Source organism: Globicephala melas, chromosome 3, assembly GCF_963455315.2.
Source record: "Globicephala melas chromosome 3, mGloMel1.2, whole genome shotgun sequence".
In the NCBI taxonomy this organism is placed as follows: domain Eukaryota; kingdom Metazoa; phylum Chordata; class Mammalia; order Artiodactyla; family Delphinidae; genus Globicephala; species Globicephala melas.
Window position 1 is genome coordinate 149,873,669 of NC_083316.1, and position 23,703 is coordinate 149,897,371.

General features: G+C 48.4%; 1 protein-coding gene across 2 annotated transcripts in view; it reads left to right on the forward strand.

Annotated features, from left to right (window-relative positions):
- The window catches only part of CPLX2 (complexin 2), an 83,225-nt gene that overhangs the window by 9,143 nt on the left and 50,379 nt on the right, over window positions 1–23,703 (forward strand). The window contains exon 2 of one of the 2 annotated variants that reach the window (XM_030829878.2): window positions 1,379–1,459. The exons of the other annotated variant lie outside the window; for it this stretch is intronic. The gene's annotated coding sequence lies outside the window, so the exon portion shown is untranslated. The remainder of the gene's footprint in view (window positions 1–1,378; window positions 1,460–23,703) is intronic. 2 annotated transcript variants of the gene reach the window in all.

Consider the following 23,703-nt stretch of genomic DNA (forward strand, 5'->3'; position numbering starts at 1 on the left):
CCTCTCCACCTCCCCCGCGTTGCCAGTCTGGAAACAGTAACTCTGCCCTGTTTCCAATCCAGTTGCTGGCTTTAAATTCAAATACTGTCAGCTCCCTCAGAGCAGGGAGCACACCTGCCCTTTTCACTGCTGTGTCACCAGCATTTAGGACGTGCCCTGGCACAGTCATTCAGCCTCTTATGTACTCATTCATTCACTCACTCAACAGATATTTATCAAGTCCTGCTAAGTGCCAGACTCTGGGGAACCAGCGGTGGAGCCCTGCCTCGCTGAGCTCCTATCTTAGTAGAGGGATTGGGGGGCGGAGCAGAAGACCACCAGTCATGGAAAGGGCCTTGAGTCAGCTGATCTGTTGGAATCCCTGACCTGGGGCAAAGCCCCAGGCCCCACCTCCGTTGATGAGATCAGGATCTCCACCTGGTGAGTCACGGTGAGCATGGTTATGGAAGGAAGAGAAAATACTCGAGGCGGAGGTGACAGGCGGTGCTCAGGTCCCCGAGCAAACATTGCAGGTCCCTGCAGTTTCTGAGGCCTTGGCGTCCAGCCAGGAGAGGAGCTGACTGCAGCAGGGTAGAAAGGTGGGGCTGTGGGTGCTCATCTGTCTCCACACTCAGCCCCGTGGGAAACTGAGCAGATCATTTCCCCTCTCGGCACTTGTGTTCTCATCTATAAAATGCGAGTGAAACATTGACCTCATTCTTCCTAACTGTGTGAAAGCAAATGGGGCAAATTTGTCGAGCGCTGCTCGGTCGACAAATATTTACTGGGTACCCGTTGCCTTTTCCGCAATGCTTGGTGCCTCCTAGGAGAAAGCAGAGGACGGTAACTAGGATTTGAGAGGCTACCATATAATAGAAATCTTCACAGACAACATCTTATTTAACACCACCGCCAATAATAATAACACGCACTAAGATGGTGCTTAATTACGACGCTGGTGCTGTTAGTAGCCCCATTTTATACATGAGGCAATTGAGGCTCAGAGAAATGTAATGGATTTCCCCAAAACAAAAATTCAAACCCAGATGTGACTGACAGTAAATCCCATCCATTGACACCAGTCAGAGATCACAGTTAAGCCAGAAAACAGTGCGGTCAGTGGTACCATAGAAGCATTGCCTGAACCAGTGACCAAGATTGGCAACTGCCGTCAGGAGTAGGTGAGGGGGGCCCAGGGGTTGGGTCTCATGCCAAGCAGGGCCCCACCCTGCCCAGCCCTTTGCTGGAATCCAGAGGATCAGTGTGGCCTCAACAGAGTCAAGGGCATGCCCTCAGGGAACAGAGTTGCGGGCATGCCCTCAGGGGGTCTGGGGTTCAGGAAGCCACTCCCCCCGCAGCTCTCTTCCCTCAGCCCTTAACACCCTCTCTCCTCCCCCAGGAAGTTGTGCATCTCTGGCATGCTACCTGCTCTGCTCAGTAACTGAAGTCTCCCCCATCAGAGCTCGGCCAGGAAGCAAAGGTAAGGGTACCACCCACGGTCACACCCATGGGCAGTGTTCAGAGTGCCCCTCACTCCTGGGGAAGGGGGCCATGATATCACTTCCCCTTTGCAGTCGCCAAGAGTACTCCTAAGTGGGAATGAGAAGGGTCAATCTAGCAACTTGTTAGAACGGCATTAGCTTGTGTTACAACAAACCCTTCCCTGTGCATGCTACCTTATCCAGTGATGCTCCCCAAAAGACCTGAGGGATGGATCCCCAGTTTACTGATGAGGAAACTGAAGCACAGAGAGGGGAAACAACTTGCCCGAAGACATACAGCTGGAAGGTGTTTAAGCCTGAATTCCAACCCACTTTTTCTTGTCTCTATCCCCGAGTGGTCTATGCACATTGTAGGTGGTTGGTATTTGTTAGATGAACGAATGAGTGAATTAATGAATTGCCCGAGATCAATGGCAGGGCAGAGCAGGGCTGGAAACTCGCTTTCCTCTCGCTCCCAGTTCCTATGTTTTTCTGCTGAGCTGTGGCTTTCTGCGTTGATGAGGTCAACACTCCCTTCTGCACCCCTACCCCAGGGTCTCAAGCATCTCACGTGTGATGTTCATTACCCCCCCCACCCCGCTGCAGACAAAAAGATGAAAGGTGGACCAGTCAGCCTTGGTTACTCTTCTAGGTGGCCCCCAAGCTTGGATCACACCCAGCATCCCTCATCCATCCACATCGCCTCTTCCCCACCACCCACTACCAGTAATCCAACGTGCATAGTTGTAAACTTGTTTCTTTAAATAAACAGTCTTGAGTTTCATACCAAATAGTCTTTTAAGAGGAGGAACGTCTCCAGGCCACCTCGTATTTAGCATACAGTGAGCCACATATTTGCACAGAGAGAGTGTGTGTGGATATAGAGATCGCCCGATCGCTATAGATATCGTTGCTCATCCAGATGGGAGCTATTTATGATGCTGAGTCACTCGCAGAGAATGCCACTGAGGGATTCCAGGCTGGGCTCAGAGCCCCAGCACCACAGACCTCATGGCTGTTTGCCTCATCCTCACCGTTCACAAATAAGAGAGACAGAGAGAGAGAGTGGTCTCCCATCACAGTGCAGGGACAGAAGGAGATATTTTGGCCACAGTATATGAAGACTTTCTCATAATCAGGTCCTATTTCAAGGATGTCCTTCATCCAGAACACCGCACCCTTTAAGATCATCTAGTCCAATTTCTCCATTGTATAGGAGCAAAAACTGAGATCCAGAGAGGGAAGGAAGTTGCTTAGTGTCACACACAGGTCAATAGCAGATCTGGTCCCAGAGCTCAAATTTTCTGATGGCTATCTGGGGCTCTCTCCCAACCCCCAGCAACCTTCTTTAGCTTCTCTCCAGTGTCATGCCATTTCAGCCCCTCAGGAGCTTCTGTTCTTGGAGACGCTCTTGTTCTTTACTGTTCTTTACAGAAGCTCTTGTTCAGGAGCTTCTGTAAACTTGGAGCTGTCCCTGAGCACTACCTTCCCTGGGCTCCTCTAGGAGCCGAGCTGAGTCTGGCTTGTTTGGGTACCCCCCATGCTTAATGCAGGACCTGCACACACTAGGTTCTCAAAGCTTGTGCACTGGGTGTTATATAAAACCAAACACAGTACCAATTCCTGGGGAACCCTAGTTCTCCATTTGAAAAAGCACCCATTTATCTCCACCCTCTCTTTCTTTTCTCTAAGCCAGTTCTCTATCCATGCAAAAATAGACTCCCTCCCACTCACCACCCATCCCTGCCCAATTCTATAATGAATCAATTTTATTAACAGGCTTTGGGATGGAAACTTAACAAAGGCTTTTTGTGAAAGTCACCCTTTATCTCTGTATATAGTTCACTTCTGAAAGAATTCTGCTAAACTGGTCAAATGGGATTTCGCCTTACATAAAATATTCATTAACCTACTCTTTCCCTCCCTATAGAATGCGTTTGTTAAAGTGATCTCTGTCCATTATGATGGATAGAGATATGGATGTTATTATCCATCTTTATCCATTATTATGGTGATCTCTATCCATTATTATGGATCCTATTCAGTTGTTCTAAGAGACAGTGGGATGAGATGGAAGGGGCCTGGGCTTTGGAATTAGCACTGGGTTACATCCTAGCTGACCTCTTAATAGTTCTTCATCCACAGTGATTGCCGTGAGAATTGAATGATACAATGTCTGTAAGGTATCTTGCACATATAAGTGCTCAATATACGTTTGTGAATGAATGAATTACTCAGGACCCTTGTGACTCATCATATCCTGAAGGGTGAGAGACCAACTAATGCTGCGGTCTGAAGTCTTGAAGTCAGAGAAGTTCAGGAGAGTAGTTTGAGAAGTCTTGTGAAACAGACCCCAGGGAGTAAGCTGCTGTCTCCAGGCCAGAAAGGGATGCTCTTTCTGTGGTCCCTTGTGGAAGGGATTCCCTCAGCTCGAGGAGAATGTGAGAGTTAAATCTAGGTTCCAAATAGAAAACCCCTTGAGAATAAATGTTGTGCCTTGTTAATTGTCAGATTCTAACTTTACCCAAACCAGAGCCTGGCTCAGGTAGTAAGGAATAGACAAAGAGATATGCAGTAAGTATGCATTGAGTTGGGTTGAGTTGAGCTGAGTAGAACTGACTTGTTGACTTGAATTAACTTGAGTTGTTTTGAGTTTACTAATGGACCCAACTCTAGGGTCTACCAAGGGAGAAGCTTCCTAGACCTCAAGCTTAAATTAGACCTGGTCCCACAGCACAGGGGAGACCCTCGTGATGTTCTGGGGACATTCAGAGCCTTCCAAAGATGAAGGCGTCTCAGAGAGGACCAGGACCATAGCCAAGACTGAGAGAAAAGGGTAGCAGTCTTGACTTGGTCAGGGGGCACCACAAGGCTGAACGTCCTTTAGGAATCTTTAAAACTTACTGGAGCTGTGTGGGGATCTTTCCATATTTTTAGGACAACAGATTCTTCTCTTCCGGGCAAACAAAGGACCTTTGGGGGTACACACTTCAGTGGGAGATGGCCTCTAGCTTTGAGGGGGTCAAATAAACTCCACCATGAGGGGAGAAGGCAGGCAGAGGCCAGGAGTTAGGCAGAGCCCCATACTGCAGGTGCTAGCACAGTCATAAACTGGTCCTCCTGTTGGAGTGAGGGCTTGGGGGTCTGAGTGAGGTATGATTCTAACTCTAGATTTTCATCAGGTAGTGGTTGCTAAAGGGAACAGTGATCCAGGAACCATAGTGGGGAATCAGACAAGACCTGTGGCATCACAATATTGAGGTCAGTCAGCACCGCTGGGGCTCACTTTGCTGGCTCCAGCTCAGTCACTGCCCATCACAGGATACAACCAGGCATCCGAGAGAAAAAAGAACGGAGGGTTTAAATGAGATTCAGGTGAGCAGTGGCTGCTCAAACCTTTATTGTATTCATCTGTGTCTGTGTGTATCCCTCTCCCACACAAGTTTGGGAACCCATCAGAGGCACAACATCTATTCTTCTCAGTCCTCCCTGTGCCAAAAACTCTGGGTACAGGTTAGACATCAGTGTTCAGTGAATGAATAATTAGGTCAGAGTAAGGCTTACAGTGGAAGATTTCAAGAGGGAAAGATGGAAAATTTCAAGATTTCAAGGTGGCAAAAGTCCAAAGTAAGGATGTCTAGCCAGAGAAGATAGCATAGATTCAAAACCTGCCCCTCAGCAGTGTGGCTGCAGGGAAAATTGGACTAAATGGAGTCAAGACAGGGTGGTGGAGTGCAGGCTTAAAATAATGTTCCCCAGAGACCCAGACTCCTGAGACAGGCTCTCAGGGGCCATCGTAGGATGAGTTTGAGCAAGAGAAGTTCCCCCAAAACAACCCCATTTAAATTTAAAAGTTGCAATTTTATCTCTTTTATATATTGGATTTCCACACACATTTTCATTTTTAAAGAAATCTTTGGATCGAAAAAATGCATCTGGAAAGCACTAGTGTTGAAATAGCCTAGGCATCTGGAGTTAGGCGGTCTGCATTCAAATCTCAGCCCCAAGGCTTTCCACTTATGGGACTTCAGGAAGGGACCCCTTTGAGCTTCCACATTCTTGTCTATAAACCATCCTTCCAGCAATGTGTGAGCATTAACTAAGATGCTACAGTATTTCCCAAAGGCTGGCATGTGTGTGATTGATGGCGTGCACAGTGGTTTTAGGTGGTATACGGATGAACATTTATCATTTGAATAGCTCACAATTGACGCATGTTAGAAAAACACAAGCAGCACATTAGACTCCATGATTTATGGAAATAATATAGCTTTTCCTTTTAAAATAAAATCCTGTGCTTTTTGAAAGGCAAATTGATTTAAAGAAAAACACTAAGTAAATGAATAGTACTAATACAGCCGAAATCATGAAGGTGGTACATGAATGACTGAAATGTGGGAAAAACTGAGATAACCTGTGTAAAACACGTCTCACAGTGTCTGTCCTTTAGGAAGGGCTCAGAAAGTTTCGTTCTTGTACCCTTCTCTCCATCTTAACTTGCTGGGATGGCTGAGCCTAGAATCAAGCTCATCCCCTGCGGCAAAGTAGAGGCCCAGGCCTGGTCAGTCTGGAATACGGTGTGTGGTGGGCGTGGGGCAGGCAGCAGTGGTCAGTTTGGGGCAGACAGCAGTGGTCAAGGCCAGGAGTGGTCAGGTCCTGGCAGCCAGCTGGCCACAGGATCTTGAAGCAGGCAGAGGCTGCTGAAGCAGCATCCGCAGGCATCAGCCATGAGTGGTCCATGAGATCACTTTGAAGAGCTATTCAGGAACAAGTCAAATACCACTGGGAGAGAGTTACTTCCTTTGTTGGTTGATTCCATCAAGGAGAAAGTCTCAGTTGGAGGTTAGCATCTCCTTGAGGCCCCTCTAATACTTGCTGATCTTCCTTTTCAATACAGAAGCCCAGCCTTCAGTTGGCAAGAGTATCTAGCTAAAAATGAATAACAATGTTGTATTTTCCATGTATTTATTTATTTATTTTTGCGGTACGCGGGCCTCTCACTGTTGCGGCCTCTCCCGTTGCGGAGCACAGGCTCCGGACGCGCAGGTTCAGCGGCCATGGCTCACGGGCCCAGCCGCTCTGCGGCATGTGGGATCTTCCCGGACCGGGGCACGAACCCGTGTCCCCTGCGTCGGCAGGTGGACTCTCAACCACTGCGGCAGCAGGGAAGCCTTCCATGTATTTATTTTTACCATTACCTTCCACGTATAGGACACGATACAGGTGTCCTGTTCATGAGAATGATCTCATGTTCCCTTTTCAAATATATGTATTAAAGATTAAAAAGTGAGTGTGTTACTTTTGTTCAGTATAAAGTGAATAATAGTACAAGCAGGATATGTACATAGAAACAGATAAAGGTGGTCCTTGACCAAGAGGAAATCCATCCTGGCAGAGGCACAGCTCTAGAGAGCCCATGCTGGGCCCACAAGCAGGATGTCTCCCGACTCAGCCACAAGCTTTGGGGCAAGTTTTGTCCTGGGGAGGGCAAACAAGGCCCCATCCTAAGAAAGAGTCAGATTGCTGGGCTCCCAGACCCTGAGCTCCCAGAATGAACTGGAGGTCCGGGGACCAGGGCAGCGACAGGCCAGCAGTCAGTATAGTCAGGCCAGAGGGTGGGTCTGGAAGGGATCCCAGGCCTCTGGTTTCCAGTGAGGTTGGGCCTGCAGAGGATGACCCAGTGGCTCCAGCAGAGAGGGAGGAAGGGGCTGAGGATGAGGAACAGGCAAGGTCTGACCCCACAGAATCTGGTGTGAGCACAAACTAGTCACACCAGCCTTTGAGAGGGGCTGTGTATGAGTTAGGGTGTGTTGGTAGCAAGCAACAGAAACCAAATCTGCCCCACTCAAGCAGAAGCAGGGGTTTTTAAAAGATTATCAGAGAGCACCCAGAATCAAAAGGCGGGCTGGTGGTCAGGCTCAGAAAAGGAGAGAAACCAGAGCAGACCAGGAGTTTGGGAGCAGGAACTGAGGACTTTTTTTTTTTTTCAAAGTTCCTCTTTGGGATACATCAGCCACAACTGTTTTTTCCTCTTTGCCTCAGTCTTCTCATGATTCACAGCCCCAGGAGGAGCACCAGGTAGCCTGGCACATGTCCTTTGTCCTCCTCTTGGCCAACAGAGAGCATGGAGGCTTAATTAGACTCCCTCCAAGTTTGAGCACTGAGGAACGGGTGGTTCCCAGAAAGAAAATCAAGGGGCTGTTACTAAGAGGAAGAGGAATGGATTCTGAGTAGCCGAAACCAGCAAATGTCTACTACAAGGATCTGGGAAGGGGCAGGGAGGTGCAGGCTATGTGGTCCCCTGGGCCTGACTCTCTGGGATCATGACTGGGGCTTCCTTTCTCCCACCCTTGGCTGGACCAGGGTCCATCCCACTCTGGGGCCAGGAGTCAGCTGAGGCACGGGCCTCTCATGCTTCCCGCGAGGGGCTCCTGGATCCTCTCATGGTCTGCTAAAGGGAAGTGGCTGGACAAGCCTGGTCCGTGGCTCTTCAGCCTTTTTGTAGCCAAAAAGGATCTGCTGGGCTGAGAAAGTCTAATGAGAATTGCTCGCTCAGGGCTTGCAAACCCAACTGTCTGCTGGCTGGCAGAGAGCAAATGCATGAGAGTAACTGAGGTGACCTGGAATATGCATGCCTGTCTAAAGGGGATGCAACTGCCAGCTCCAGCCAATCGTTGCCATACAAGCACATGGACCCACCCAGTGTTGATTAATAGCCTGATTTTTTTTAAGTGAAGCCCCAAATCCAGAATTTCATGAGATTCCTCCTTTCTAAATATTGCTAACTACCAGAAAAACATTTTAAATATTGTGCTGACCGAACAGTAGAAACCACCAGTTTGCGGCCATTGGACTAACTCCTATTCATCCACTACAACCCAACTAAGAAGTCACTTCTCAGCTGGGAAGCCTTCTGTGACTTGCCCCTCCCTCTACCTTGCTACCCTTTCTTGAGCCTCCTCTAGACCCTTTATTTTTTCCTGTCACAGTACTGACACTCTGCATTATAAAAATTCATTTGTTTTCATCTGCTGTCTCCTCAAGGATGAGGACACCCACCACGTCTTATGTCTCTTCCCAGCACAGCGCCTGACACATACAAGGTGCTGTGGCATTGCTGAAAGGGGAGCTATGGGGACTGCATTTGTCAAGGTGGCTAGGTTTTTCAATGGTAACAAATCACTCCTGAAATCTCTGTGGCTTAATACAGCAAAGGCTTGTTTCTCTCTCATGTGAAGGCTGCTGTGGGAGCAGCAGCTCTCCAGGCAGCTTCCTTCCAAGCGGTGACTCAGAGATCCAGGCTAGCTCCATCATTAAGGAGCAGGAGAAGAGAGCCAGGGAGAACTCACATCCACTCTTGTATACCTCAGCCTAGAAGTGACACTCATTGGCTCTCTTCACAGCCATTGGCCAGAACTAGTCCCATGACCTGTCTCACTATAAGGGCCTGGAAATATGGGTGGAACACAGCCAGGGCCCATCATTCACAGGAAACTGTGGAACTCTTACAGTCAGCGCATGGAAGAACCTTTTAATTTGTGACATCCAGAAAAGTAGGAAAGAAGTAGGGAGAGAATTTCATTAATTGAGCTTTCTACCTTTTCTCATTTTTTCCAATCAGTAAACACCCGGAAAAGAAAATCAAACTGATGGAAAATAGGGGTCAAATGCTAATGAGCAACCCATTTATAGTGAAATCACACTGGCTCTTTGGTATCTCATTTGAGATCCGTGAGGGCCTGGGAATAATTGCAGCTGCTCAAAGGGTCTCTCTTCTGTGATTAAATGCCAATGCATTCAAGAATCGTGACCCTCGCTGTCACCCTTGGCCAGAAACTCAGCCAAGGTGAGTCAGTGGGCACCCCCAGAGGCTCAGAGACACACATCATGCCTTCTACAGGCTGGGCACAGTACAACCGCAGATGTTTCCTTGGAATGGAATCACAAGACGGTAGACATGCTCTAGAAAGAGGGCAAGCTTGAGAACCAGAAAGACCTGGGTTCAAATTCCAGCTCTTTCCTAATAAGTCAAACTCCTAGCAAGACTCTTCACTTCTCTGAACCTCAGTTTCATCATCTCTAAAATGGGGACAATAGCACCTTCCTCCCAGAACAGCTGTGCACAGTCTATGAGGTTACACGTGTAAGGGGCCTGTTGCTCAGTAGTACCTCAGCTGACATCATTTCTTTTTCCCCACTGGGTTGGAGGGACTGAATCTAACCTCCCACCAATAGCACTCCTGAGTGCAGTCAGCCTGTTCCCATTTGCACGCCTCTGGTGACAAGAAGCTCACTATACACCAGCCCCCTGCCCACCACCCCCAAGCATCCTGCTCCATTTCTGAACCACTCCAATGGTGTTTGTCATGAGAGGATATGATGTCCCCGGGGACTAGAGTTTGAGGGGAAGGTACCTGGCCTAACTCCCCTCTCTGGATAACTTATCACTGCCTCGGCCCCCAGGAGCTATCTGGGGAAATTGAGTGTGGTGAGAATGAAGGCAGTGAGGGGTTCAGAGTAGGGGAATATGTGTCCCTTTCCTGTTTACAGAGAGAGAGGACACAGAAACCCATCACATGGGAGACAGGATCCCAGAGAAGAAAATCTCTGGAAGACTGTCACAGGACAATGATGGGGATCCAGCCTGAGATGAAATGAGGGAAGCTACAGGGGAGCAAATAGGAGCTCAAAATAAGGGCTCCAAAATAATTTATTCTGCAAACATTCACTGTTTGTCCACAGTGCTAGGCCCCATGTGAGCACCGGGGTCAGAGACAAGAATCAGCCATCGGCCCTGATCTTGGGGGAGTGGGGCAGGCATGTGATGATAATGTTAAAACCATAGGGGGGTTGCTGAGATAAAGGGAAGTGTGGAGTGGGGACTGTGAGAGCTTAGAAGAAGGGTACCTAGCCCACCTGGGGATGGGGTGTTTAGGAAAGGATGTCGAGGTGGACAAAAATGGGGAGAAAGGATGCCAGGCAGAGGGGCAGCATGGGCAAAGACACAAAGATGAGAAACAGGGCTTCCCTGGTGGCGCAGTGGTTGAGAGTCCACCTGCTGATGCAGGGGACACGGGTTCGTGCCCTGGTCCGGGAAGATCCCACATGCCGTGGAGCGGCTGGGCCCGTGAGCCGTGGCTGCTGAGCCTGCACGTCCGGAGCCTGTGCTCCGCAACGGGAGAGGCCACAACAGTGAGAGGCCCATGTACCGCAAAAAAAAAAAAAAGATGAGGAACAACCTGGCCTGTGGAAAGACCTACCCACTGTCCTTTACTACTTAAGGCAAAGAGTGATGATGGGGTGATCAGAGCCGGCAGCAGACCTCCTTGAATGACAGCCACAGAGCTGGGACCCTGCCCCCAACCAGGAGGGAGCCATGGAAAAGTGGGAGGCTTTGCAGAAAATTGTTATTGAAATACAATTTACGTTCATAAAAGTGGTCGTATCATATATTTACAGCTCAGTAAATTTTCACAAAGTGAACATACCCCTGTAACCAACCAAGAAACAGACACTTACCAGCATTACACAAAGCCTTTTTTGCTCCCCTTCGCAGTCACCATCCTCCCAAAGGAACCACCATCTCCACTTCTAACGGCATTGCTTAGTTGACTTGTTTTTGAACTTCATGTAAATGAAGTCATGCAGTGTTTTTGTCTGACTTCTTTCAATCAACATTATGGTTGAGATTCTTTCCTATTGTTGCATCATGTTGCATTCTTTCATGGTGTTCATTCTCATTGCTAAATTTTATTCCATTGTGCGTCTGTGCCAAAATCCATTCATTATTCTAGTGCTGATGGACACTGGGGTTGTGTTCAGCTTGGGACTCTCATGAAAAGCGCTACCATGAGGATTCTTGTACATGTCTTTGGATGAACATTTATATACGTTTCTGTTGGGTTTATGCCAAGGAGTAGAATCAATGCATCATAGGGGTTGCAGGTTGCCAGGGGAGAACAAATGTTTTTTTCCAAAATGGTAGTCCCAATTTACACTCCCTACTCTACTGTATGAAAGTTCCAGTAGCTCTCTATATCCTCACCAACATTTGACGTTTTCTGGCTTTTCCATTTTAACCATTCTGGTGATCGTACATGGTTAAAATGGTAGATGTGATTTGCATTTCTCTGATGACTAGTGAGGTTGAATACCTTTTTGTATGCTTGCTGGCCATTTGGACATCATCTTTCCTGAAGTATTTGTTCAAGTTCCTGGGAGGGGAGAGACAACATCTACATTTCATTTCAGAAAGTCATCTTGGGTGGCCAAGTGGGGCAACTGGGATTGTAGAAGTAGGTTCTCTGGGACCTCTGGCTAATACCAATGGCATCTCACTTAGATGCTGGGCTTCCTCTACTTCCTCTGCCTCTGTAGATGCTCATAGCCTCCTTGAGAGGTCAAAATTGTTATCAACATCTCACAGATGAGGTGACTGGGCTTACATGACTTGCCCAAGATCTCACAGTGGTGGCCTCAGACCCTCAGTTCATTTCCTCATCAGTCTCAGACCAGAACAGGAAGCTGTGGGGAAAAAAAATAGAATAGAAAGAAACAGAAAAAAAGGTAAAGAAACAATTACAAAGACATCTATCTCACTCATGTTCCACAAGAGAAAATTCTCCCTCCCTTTCCCCTCTTCCTTCCTCCTCGCATCTCCCCAAAAGTCCAGCAGAGATGAGCGGTCATCAGAAGCCTGGTGTCCGCCAACCCCAATATTGTGTTGGATGCCCAGGAATGTGAAGGGAGGAATCAGGCCAACCTGCGTCAGATCCCGGCCAGCCACTGCTCACTGTGTGGCCCAAGACCAGTCATTTTACCTCCCTTGGCCTGAGGCTTTTGTCTGTTTCAGTAATCCCTTCCTCAGAGCCTTGTGGAGAGGAGTCAGAGAGCCAGCTCCCTGCCTGGCTCAAGGTGGCCCCTGGTTAAGGTGACATATGCTTGTTCCTTCCCTTGACCCTTCCAGGACTGGGGGTGGAGCACCCCATCCTGCCCAGGGCCCAGTCCTTTGGGCTCCTGCCTCCCTCAGTAGGAGGGGGAGCATCCTTTTGTCTCATGCAGCCACAGCTGGCCCCTGGAGAGTTTCCTCACTGCTGGAGAACAGGTGTATCAGGGGCAGGAAGAGTGTCCCTCCCTCCAGGAGCTCCATCTCCCCACAGCTGCCCACACTCAGGCTGACAGCCACACAGTTAGCCCTAGAAGGGCCTTTCTCTTCCCAAGGGCTCTCATCTCAGAGCCCAGACGCCTTTATTTGGGGAGCTTTGCTTGGTAAAGTGCTTTGTCAATGCCACCTCCAAGCAACCCTCCCACCCCACCACACACATGCCACGCAGTGCCATCCTGCCTGTCCTTCCGTTCATAGTGAGCATTCCAGGCACTGTGCTAGGCACTGGGACATGCACAAGGTCTCTGTCCTCATGCAGTTTCCCCTGCAGGAGGAGAGATGGATAATAAAAAGCAGATGGATACAGTAAATAAGATGGTGCCCAGGGCCTTGGAGATGGGAAGGGGGAAGCTTTGATGGAGAAGGGCAGCTGGGTAACCACTCAGTCCCAGAGCAGAGTGGGGAAAGTCACAGGTCTGCTGCCTGCAAGGGTATGTCCTTCTCTGGTTTCGGCTCCAAACTCAACTCCTGGAGGGAAGGGTCACACCGCAGCCACCGCCAACATGTAGCACCGGGAGGTCCTAGCTGCTGCTGACCCCCAACTACTTTGCCCCCTTCCCTCCCTCATTACTGAGCCTGCCTGCTCCTCACAACTGTCTGCCTCTCCTGTCCCCCAGCGGCAGGGAGAGGGGTCACAGGACCTCGTTCTTAATCCACCAGCTTTTCCCCACCCATCCCATAGATTTATCCTGCCAACTCGACTGGATTCAGAGCAAACTGTGTCCTTTCAGGAGGATCCCCCAACAAAGCAACAGAGGTAAGGCCAACTGAGCCCCAGTCAAGGCCAGCAGACCCTCCCAGATCTCCACACCCAGGACTCTCTCTCCATCTCTCCTTCTCAGGCTGTCCCTTCCCTCTGTCTTTTACCCTTTCACTGACTCATTCTTTATCTGTGTGTTTGTCTCTGTCTCATTTCAGTTTTCCCCTCTATCTCCCTGTCACTCTAATTCACATCCTAAATGTACTTGTTATCTGGGCATTAATTTACTTCAAATACTGATTTTTAAAAAATGCATTGAGCCCCTGCTGGGTGCCAGGCATGGAGCAAGGAGCTTGGGTCTAATCAAAGATGAGTAAAGCACAGACTTCCCTGGAAGGGAGATGAGTCATGTGCTTAAATAAGTGAAATGGGGAGGCTGAAAGTGACCGATGTTATAAAGGAGACACTGATGGGAGCTGAAGAGCATCAAGGAGAGGGGTTCCTGGGGACTTCATGGAGGAGGTGACTTTTTAGTCAGACCTTAAAACATGGTCATGCCATGGAAAGTAGGCTGACCATGGGGAGGAAGGTTATCTCCCACAGACTAGTTACTCAGTTCCCTCTCCTCTCAAATCAAAATCCTACTCTCCAGCATCCTTATTATTTAATCTCCAAGGAATCCTGAATATAGTATGGACTTTGTGTCTGAAAGACCTGGGTCTGAGTCTCACTGACTTAACATTCTGAGCTTTCATTTCATCATTTGTAAACAGCCTCCTGGGGTTGTTGTGAAAATCAAATAAGACAAAGGATGTGAAAATGCTTTCCTATTGTTAATGAGGCTCTTTACTACTAATGAGGGCTCTTCTGACTGCAAGCTACAGAAAGCCAACTCAAAATGGCTTAAAGTAAAAAAAAGGAAAAGTCTGACATGGCTTACATCAGGCACACCTGGATCTAGGTTTCAAATGGTGACCTCAAGACTCTTTCTACATCTCTCGACTCTGCTCTCCTGTACCTTGGCGTCACTCTCAGGCAGGCATTCCCCCTCAGAGTGGCAACACAGCAACAACCCTTCCACCAGCTGAGTGACTCCAATGGAAATAGGATACCCCATTCCCAATGGTTCCAGCAAAGTTCTGGGATTGAATCTAAGTGAACTGATTCCTAACCCATACCTATAGCCAGGGCTGGGTCACGTGCTGACCCCTGGAGCTGGTGATGACGTGATCCTCCCACCCAATCCATAAGGACCACAAGTGGGAAGGGAATAGGTCCTCCCAAGAGATGCTGTTATACTGTTACAAGTAGGAGGGGTAATGGGTACAGGGTGTCAATTCACTTAGGTAATAGAGACAAAGAACACAGAGGGAAAGAAGATTTACTCCTTCTTATCTCTCAGGTCTCAGCTTAGTTGTCATCTCCTCCAAAAAGTCTTCTCTGATCCCCCAAGGCTGTATTGGGTACCACCACCACCACCACCACCACCATCCTTGTGCTCCTGCAGCACCTTACACTTCCCTTATCATCATACTCATCACATTTATTAGAACTTTCTATTTACTTATCTGTCTCCTTCACAGTACTCTAAGTATTGGGAAGAAAAACACGGTGCCTGTCTTGCTCTAGCCCTCATGTTGACAAATGTTAGACACTTAGTAAATGGTGGATCGATGGATGGATGAGTGGTTGAATGTAAGGATGATGGATAGATGATTAGATGGTCAGATGAATGAATAATGGATGGATGGTTGAAGTGAATAAATGAACGAGTGGTTGGATGAGAGGATGGATGGATGGATGAGATGATGGATGGATAGATGATTGGTTAGATGGATCAATGGTTTAGGAGAAAACTGGTAAGACCATTTTGGGATGTGCTAGGCCTAGGTTGCCTGTGAGCAGAAAGAGATGTCCCTCAAGCTGTTGACAGATGAACTTGGAGTTCAGGAGAGAGGTCTGGGCTGGAGATAGAGTTTTGAGAGCTATTAGCATGGAGACTGTCATGGAGGCCATGGAAGTGGATGAAGATCACCAGAGAGGAGGCAAACGGTGCATCCAAGGTCACACATCACATAAGTGACACTTGGACTCAGGGCTGTGTGGTGTCAATGTCTGCTCTCATTCCTTCGTTCCAAGGCAAGCTGGCCACTACTTGAAGTGGCAGCACAGAATTACCATCTCTCCTTTCTCCCCTCCCTCCCCCTCCTCAAACCGCTCAGCCAGAAGGGAGCAGCTGCCTGGGAGGACAGAGAGACAGATTATGTAAACTGTGATTGCCACCCACAGGAGGAGGAAGAGAGTGAATAGGTATTGAAATGCGCTTTCAATAATGCATGTCCTCCTCCACAAGGCCTGGGGCTCGGTGGAGGGGAGAAGAGCCTTAAAGGGACAAAGCCTCTGGTCCCTCGCGGCAGCACCCACAGACCCCAACCACACAGTCCTCTACCCCAGACATCTACCCCAGGGGTCCTCAACCTTTCACCATCAAGGACACGTTTTTTACCCCTCCTGGTCCCAGTAGATTTGAGCTTTTAAAGATTCTGTTTCCCAAACACACTGCATTTAAGTCATGATTAATTCATTTCCCCCATTTTTTATTAATCAAACACACCTAATTGCCACTCAGCGTTTTGTTCAGCAAGAGGTAAGTCATGAGGTGGTATCATTCCAACCCAAAGCTGAGAAATAGGACAACAGTGTTAGCCAGGCCCACCTTGCTGCTGGAAAAATGCCTTCTCTCCCCATCCCCCATTCATTACTGTCTTTGGAAAACCCCAGACTGGAGAACAGGGATTCTGCCCAGCACTCTCATTTCACAGAAGAGAAAACTGAGACCCAGAAAGGTGAATGGACTTGCCTGAGGTCACAGGATCAGTGGGAACCGAAGGCTGAGGCCTGACCTCTCCAGTTTCAGCTGGCTTAGGACTTGGCAATGAGACAGGGATCTGAAAGTAAAGATGGCAGGGGGAGGAAGCCTCACAGCCAGCACCTTCACTGCACCCCTACTATGCACCTAACCCAGTAGATATATTCTCCTACTGTGTTCTCACACAATGGTCCTGAGAGGTGGGATTACCATGCCCCTTTGTGCATATGATGAAACTGAGCATCAAAGAGGCTCTGTGGGTTACATAATCCACTTGGCTGGAAAGTGAAAGATCAGTATTCCAGTAGGTTCGTCCACTGACTGTGAAACTCACACTCTTTCTACCTCACTGGCCTGGCTAGGGGGAAAAGAGGCAGTCATTCAGACTGGATCTGAAGTTCTGCTCACCACTCACCAACCATGTGTATTTGGCTAAAGATCTACCTCTCTGAGCCTCCATTTCCTTACCTGGGGAACTAGGATAGCATCTTATTCCTTGGGTGATGGTGGAAAGTAAGAAGAGATGACAAGGGTTCAAGATTCCAGCACAGAGTTTGGGGTACAGCATTTGGAAATGGCCTCCTCTCCTTTCCTCCCCCCCCTTTTTTTGTTAAAAATCCTCTGAGTTGGCAGAAGCCAGGGTGAGAGATCTGATTGCTTATGTCTTTGGAGATCTTCTGGGCTGGGGATTAGGAAAGCATTGCCCTGTTCTCTCCCTGTTATCAATTAAATGTACTGTCCTCTTCTGGTTCAATAGTTCTAAGACAAGAGCCAAGGGTAGGACCAGGCTCTCTGCCTTCCGTGTGAACGCTCCCCTGGTCATCGCCATCTGTTTCCACGTCTGGTTTGGGGGCATCAGGTCGAGACGTCTTAAAAACTCCCCCCACCCTCCTGGAAAGCCCATTTATTCCCCAAGGCAGCCTAATGAAGGTGAAGTGGAAATCTCAGCCCCCAGGAGCTGGAGAGGGTAACCTCCCGGACCTGTCATAATTGTTCCCCTGGACAAGGTAGAGGTTGAGTAATTGACTCCCTGGTCCCTCCCACCCTGAAATGGTTTTAAATGATGAAGTTCAACAAACATGATAAGTAGGATGGAGCACTAAGAATTCCTTGGGCATTACACAATGTATCAGAGGATTACGAGGCTCCTCCCTGTGCCAGGAGTGAGCTGGGTGTTGAGGGCTCAGGGATGAATGGGACCTGGCTCTGCCCTGAAGGAGCTCCCAGCCTAGATGGAGAGATAGACACAAAGACAAGCTAGGACCACCAGGCAATTTAGGGATTGTGATAGAAGGATGTGCAGGGTGTGGGAGCCCAGGAATGTGTGTGGCTGACTTGAGTAGGGAGAGAAGCGTGGGGAAGCTTCTGAAGCTCAGCGTGAAGATCGACCTTTATGCTGAACCTGGTATAAAAGGCAACTTCAGACAGTGGGACAGATGGAAAGATAGGACCATGTGAAAGCATTTTAAGGAGGATTCTAGGTTGAATAAATGGAAGGGGATGGACAAAAGGAAAGGCTAGGTTGGGTCAGACAGTGAAAGGTCTTGAATGTCATTGCCAGTGGACTCCAGGCTTTGGTCGTGGAAAGCCATGGCACAAGAGTGTCTGTGGTCAGACTAGCATCTAAGAAAGATCTGTTTGTAGAAAAAAGATCCACAAGGACAAAACCAGAGGCAGATGTACCAAAACACGAGTGACAGTTCATGCAAAAATCAGAGGGGCTTGAACTGGGCTGGAGAGGTTTTGTGGTGGATGAATGGATTGAATTTGATGACCATTTGGATGTGGGGATGAGAGACAAGAAGGAATCTCTCAGGAAGACAGCCTGCTTTTTGGACTCTACCTGCCCTTCTACTCTGCTTCGCCAACCATTGTCCAGGCCAACCCAGGTTCCCAGGGAAGCTTGGAGAAGGATGGCTTTCTGTCAGCTGTCTTCCAAAACTGAAAAGGAAGTTTACCACTTGTACTCTCCTACTTGTCAACACACTTCCAGTTTCACGTGAAAGAAACTCAATTCAGTGAGACTTTAGCTACTATATGATTCCTACCATATGACATTCTGGAAGAAACGAAACTATGGAGACAGTAAAAAGATTAGTGGTTTCCGGGGGTTAGGGGGAGGGGGGATGAATAGGCAAAGCATGAAGGATATACAGGACAGCGTATTTATTCTTTTTGATATTATAATAGTGGATACATGTCTTTATACATTTGTCAAAACCTATAGAATGTACAACACCGTGAGTGAACCCTAATGTAAACTATGGACGTTGAGTGACAATGATGTGTCAATGTACGATCATCTATTGTAACAAATGTACCACTGTGGTGGGGAATGCTGATAATGAGGGAGGCTGTGTATGTGTGGGGCAGGGAGTATATGGGAACTCAATACTCTCTGCTCAATTTTGTTGTGAACCTAAAAGTGCTCTAAAAAATAAAGTTTATTAACTTAAAAAGGAAAATAAGGAGACTTCCCTGGAGGTCCAGTGGTTAAGACTTCACCTTCCAATGCAGGGGTTGTGGGTTTGATCCCTCGTCAGGGAGCTAAGATCCCACATGCCTCAGGGCCAAAAAAACCAATACATAAAACAGAAGCAATATGGTAACAAATTCAATAAAAACTTTAAAAATGGTCCACATGAAAAAAAAAGAAAAAAAAGACAAAAGAAAAAAAAGTGACTTTAGCAAAAAGGGAAATTTATTGGCATATGAGATGAGAAGTTCAAGGGATGATTGGTTTCCACCACAACTGAATCAGGCAGCTCAGATGATGAGAGCAGAGCTCAATTTCTCTCCACATCTTGGCTCTTCTTTCCTCTGTGTTCAGCTCCCCTGCAGCTCCAGACTTAGATCCCACTAGCTTAGCAACCCACCATAGAAGGAGGCTTCCCAACAACTCCAACAAAAGTTCCAGAGCTGAGTCTCATTGGCCTCTTATGAGTCACATGCCCATCCTTGAACCAATCACTGTAGCCCAGAGGAATGGGCTGCACTGATTGGCCAAACCCTGGTCATGTGCCCTCTACTGGAGTCTCAGGCTGGGGGCTCAGCCCACCTAAACCACGTGGAAGGAGATTGGGGAAGGAAAGGAAATGGAGGTTCCTTACCGAAAAAAAAGGGAAATGGATGCTTAGAATACAAAACCACCAGCTATCCTCTTGATCTCCTTTCCATAGCAGCCTGGAGCTATCCAGAAGGGCCACAATGCTTTCCAGAGTTTGGCAGCCATATTATGGTCTCGTACCCAGGCCTGCTCAACACATCTCTAAGGTCTAGAAGATGAATGAGCAAGGAGATGCACTTGACCTTTTGCACATTCAAAATAACAACCAACTGAAACTATTCATTCATGTAGCCGTTGGCCTCCTGTGTGTCCTGGGCAGCTCTGAGTGATGGAAAGACTCAGACTCTTCCCCAAGGAGCTCATAGTCTATTTTAGGTATAGTTCTCTGATAATTCAGTAGAGTCTGACTTACACTCCAAAAATTACATTTCACTGCATAATTTTTTCTGGCACTTGGATGCTTTTATTTGCTTTTAGATTAACTGCCTCACATGAAAATCACAAGTTGAAAAGGCCTTTAAAATTCCCCTTTTACTTCTGAGTAAATTTTGTCTTCACTCATAAAAAAAAAATCTAATTATTATTACATTTATTGAACATCCTCCTTGAGGCAGCCTCTGGTGTTTTCATGGCTTTTTTCTTTGGAAATCTGAATATGAGCCCTGAGAAGCCGTGTGGTCCCTTCATGGACTGAGGGTAAAAGTCTGTCCTGTTAGAACAGGGGCAAAACTGGAACCCAGACAACATAATACTGGTGGTATGTGATCTCTATTGTCAAGTAGCTACCTGTGGAAGTAATGCATGTTGATCCTGAGGGCAGAGGTTCAAGTGGCTGGGAAAAAAATTTTAGCTCAATGTGAATGAGAAATATCTAAGGACCAGAGCCATCACGAAATGAATAAGCTGCCGTATAAGGTAGTGAGCTCCTTATCCCTGGAGTCCTGTAAGCAGGGACTTTTGGATGGGAAGTTGAACCAAATGATCTCAACCTCTTCCAACCGGGAGATTCCTGAACCACGGGTTGAGTTCTAGCTCAGTCATTGTCTTGCTGTGTGGCCTTGGGTGAGGCCCTGCCCCTCTCTGAGCCTCAGTGACCTAGATAACCCCTATGTTCACACCTGCCTCTGCACACTCAGGCAATTTCTGTTCCATGTATATTCCAAGGCTCCTATTGCCTGAGAAAAGCAGGCCTGCAAACCTGTTGGTGTGAGGCAGCTTCTGTTCCTAGAAATGCTGTGATTCATAGCCATGGGGACAGGCAGGTCTGGGGAAGGAAACCAGCCACTGGGGCAGGATGCATCCCCAATACACCTGACTTGGCCTCTAGCACTGCATCATCTCTCTGTCCCAGGATTGACCCTCAATCCACAGACAGTCTTGGGCACTGGCCTTGCCCCACCCGGTCAGGTAAAGGACAGCAGAGGCTGATGCAGAAATCAACATCATGGAGGTGGAACGTTCATTCTATCTTTTCATGAGCGGTCTTACGTCTTCTCTCATTTGATTTTTACAGCAGCCCTGCAAGGGAGGCATTACTCTCCCCAGTTTGTTGGGGATCTGAAGCTCAGAGAAGCTGACAACTGTCAGAGTCCAGCCAGCAAATAAGCAGTGAAGAGGGCACCGGACGAGGCCTACCTGTCCCCGTGACCATGTTTCCTCCCCAAGGATGCTCATAAGCTCACCTTCCAGAAGGAGGCATCAGCTCCTCCTCGGAAAGTGCCCCTTTGCCAGGAGAGTTGGTAAGAGGCAGATCAGAGCCTCAAATCCCACTGTCAGTGTTTGCCAAAGGATGGTGAGCATTAGTTGGGCCTGGAGCAACACCTGCCCTCTGAATTCTGCTGGGCCTTTTGGAGAAGTCACTTGCCTTCTCTGAGCCGACTTAGTCCCTCCAACACTAACATTCTAGGATTCCATGGTCCAATGTCTCCTCACTCCCAGGTCTCCATCTGGGTGGGGATGATGTCTTCTGGCCATATACAGGCTGACAGAGTATTTTCCACGGCCTGTCCACCCTGAGATGACCCTGAGACGTGGACAATAGAGGTCCCTCTGTACAGATGAAGAAATGAGAGGCTGCGTCTCATGCCCAAGGGCACACAGTCAGGAAGGCACAGTGCTGCGAATGAGGCCCAGACCCTTAACGCTCTGATGTTGACCTCCCAGAATACGCAGAGACAATTCAGGGCCTCAGCGGGGAGTAAAGTGGGGAGGGAGGCAACCAAGCAGGGGAGAGAGGACTGGACCTATATTCTGTGGCTTAATTTTCACAACTCATGAGAGAGAGAGGTGATTTGTCCCATTTTTCAGTTGAAAACACTGATGCTCAGAGACACGAAGCGATTTGCCCCAGGTCACGAAGCCAGGGAGCAGCAGAACCCAGGTATAAACCACTACCTCATGCCGCCAGGAGATGCATGATGCGCCCACCCAGGGCTGCTGAGCCAGTGGCCTTCGTCCAGGAAGGGGAAGTTTAGCAGTGAAGCACAACCTACCCCCAGCCATCCAAACACCCTCAGCCTTTGCCTCTTGGTCACAGGGCGTGACCAGGGAGACTGGGAGACACGCGGGAGGTCTCTTGGGCGTACCTTTGCACACAGCGCCACAGGCAGGCGAGGAACAAATAAAATCCAATCTCTGGAGTCCTTATTCCCCGGAGCTTTCCTGGAAAGAGCAGGAAGCTATTGGTAAAAGCACCATCCACAGGCGGTAACCTGGGAGAGGGGTCCCCAACCCAATCGTCACCCCTGTTGCCCAGGAGCGACATTTATCCTGCTCACTGATCAGCTAAGAGGCCAGCAGCTCCTCCCCCTGGCCCAGGCCTGGGAGACAGGGCAGGGGGACATGTCACCTGCCAGGGGAAGAGATGAGCGTCAACTTCAAATCATCCCCACCCTACCACCTGGAAGGGGTCTTAGATTTCCCCAAAGGGAATGTGTATGTGCTTGTGCTCACACACCCATAGGTGTCAATGAGGTTTTGTGTCTGTTGAGTATTGTAAAGTCGAGTCTTGTGTATCTGGGGGTGGTGTCTCTGTGTCCTGTGCACGTGTGACATTTAGGCGCATGGGTGTCTCTGTGCTTGGATATCAGCATGTTGATGTCACTGTGTGTATGTGTGTCTGAGTAGGGCTGTGTCTGTTTGTTTCAGTGTGTAGGTGTGTATACACATGAGTGCGTATGTGTGTCTGTCAGTCTCCAGGAAGCCCAGGAGGTAAATAGATATAACTTTAGATGCTGGAGGAGCATAAGCTATCTCTAGAGCTCAGTCCCTTCTTCCCCACTCTTCAAGTTACAAAAGGAGAAATCAAAGCTCAGAGAAAGGAAGGGGTTTTCCTGAGGTCAGGCAGCAGCAGAGAGGACTGCAACCCGGGTCCCTTCTTGGCTGTCAAAACCCATCTACCCAGACACTCCATACAAGCTTCATTTCCAAGGTCAACAGCTGCTCCCTCCCTGCCTCCATGCACGTAAGGGCCAACTGAGGCCATCATCTCCACTGGGCTTTGAATTGGCTGCTGAGAAGGAAGAGGTACCTAGACACAAGTACATCTATTCCGGGCTCTGCGTAGAACATTCACTAGTATAATACACCTTTGCTGTGGGGAAAGAGTATGAGATGAACGACTGGCTACTGAAGCCTGAGAGATCCCAAGAGAGGCTGGGTGGTCCCTGCCCTCAAGGAGTCTGCAGGAGGTCAGGCAGGTAAACCAAAAACTATGACCTGGAGTTAAAAGTGCTTACCTGAGGCATGAACAGATTCCTGAAGGATTCTGCACAGAGACAGGGGCAAGTGATTGGGCCCAGAGGGTTGAACAAAGCTAGTGAGGAGGTGACATTTGAGTTTGGTGACATTTGAGAGAGACAATGTGGTATGTCAGCAAGTATGTCAGACATTGAAGAGAACAGGCACTCCAAGCTTGGGGCACAGCTTACGCACAGGTATCTTATCAACTTCCTGACACTTTATTCTAGCGGGATCCAGCTCCTTCCTGGACTATGCTAACCATCTGATTAGTCTGTCCTCCATGTCTCTTGTCTCTGCTCCTGTCATCTCCACCATCTGGAACTTACTCATTCTTTCAGCAAATGTGTCCGGGTCACCAAAAAGCACCTGGCCCTGAAAGTAGTATGGGAGATACAGATGGGAATTGAGCACAGTCCCAGTCTCTAAGAGCAGGAGATGGGAGTAGTTAACAGTCAACCAACCACAGCTCCTTGTTTTCTATGTGCTTGGTCCTGTGCTCAGTGCAGTAAGGGATGAGAAGACCACGGGGAAAAGGAAGGAAGCTCACTGAGGGCATTGCTGTGCTGTGTTGTTGAGTCCCCGCAACAGCACAGAAACCTAGGTCCTGATGGCCCCATTTCTGGAAAAGCAAGTTGAGGCTCAGAGAGATGAAATGACTTATTTGACGTTGCACACAGTGTGCAAAGTCAAGCCAGGTCTGTG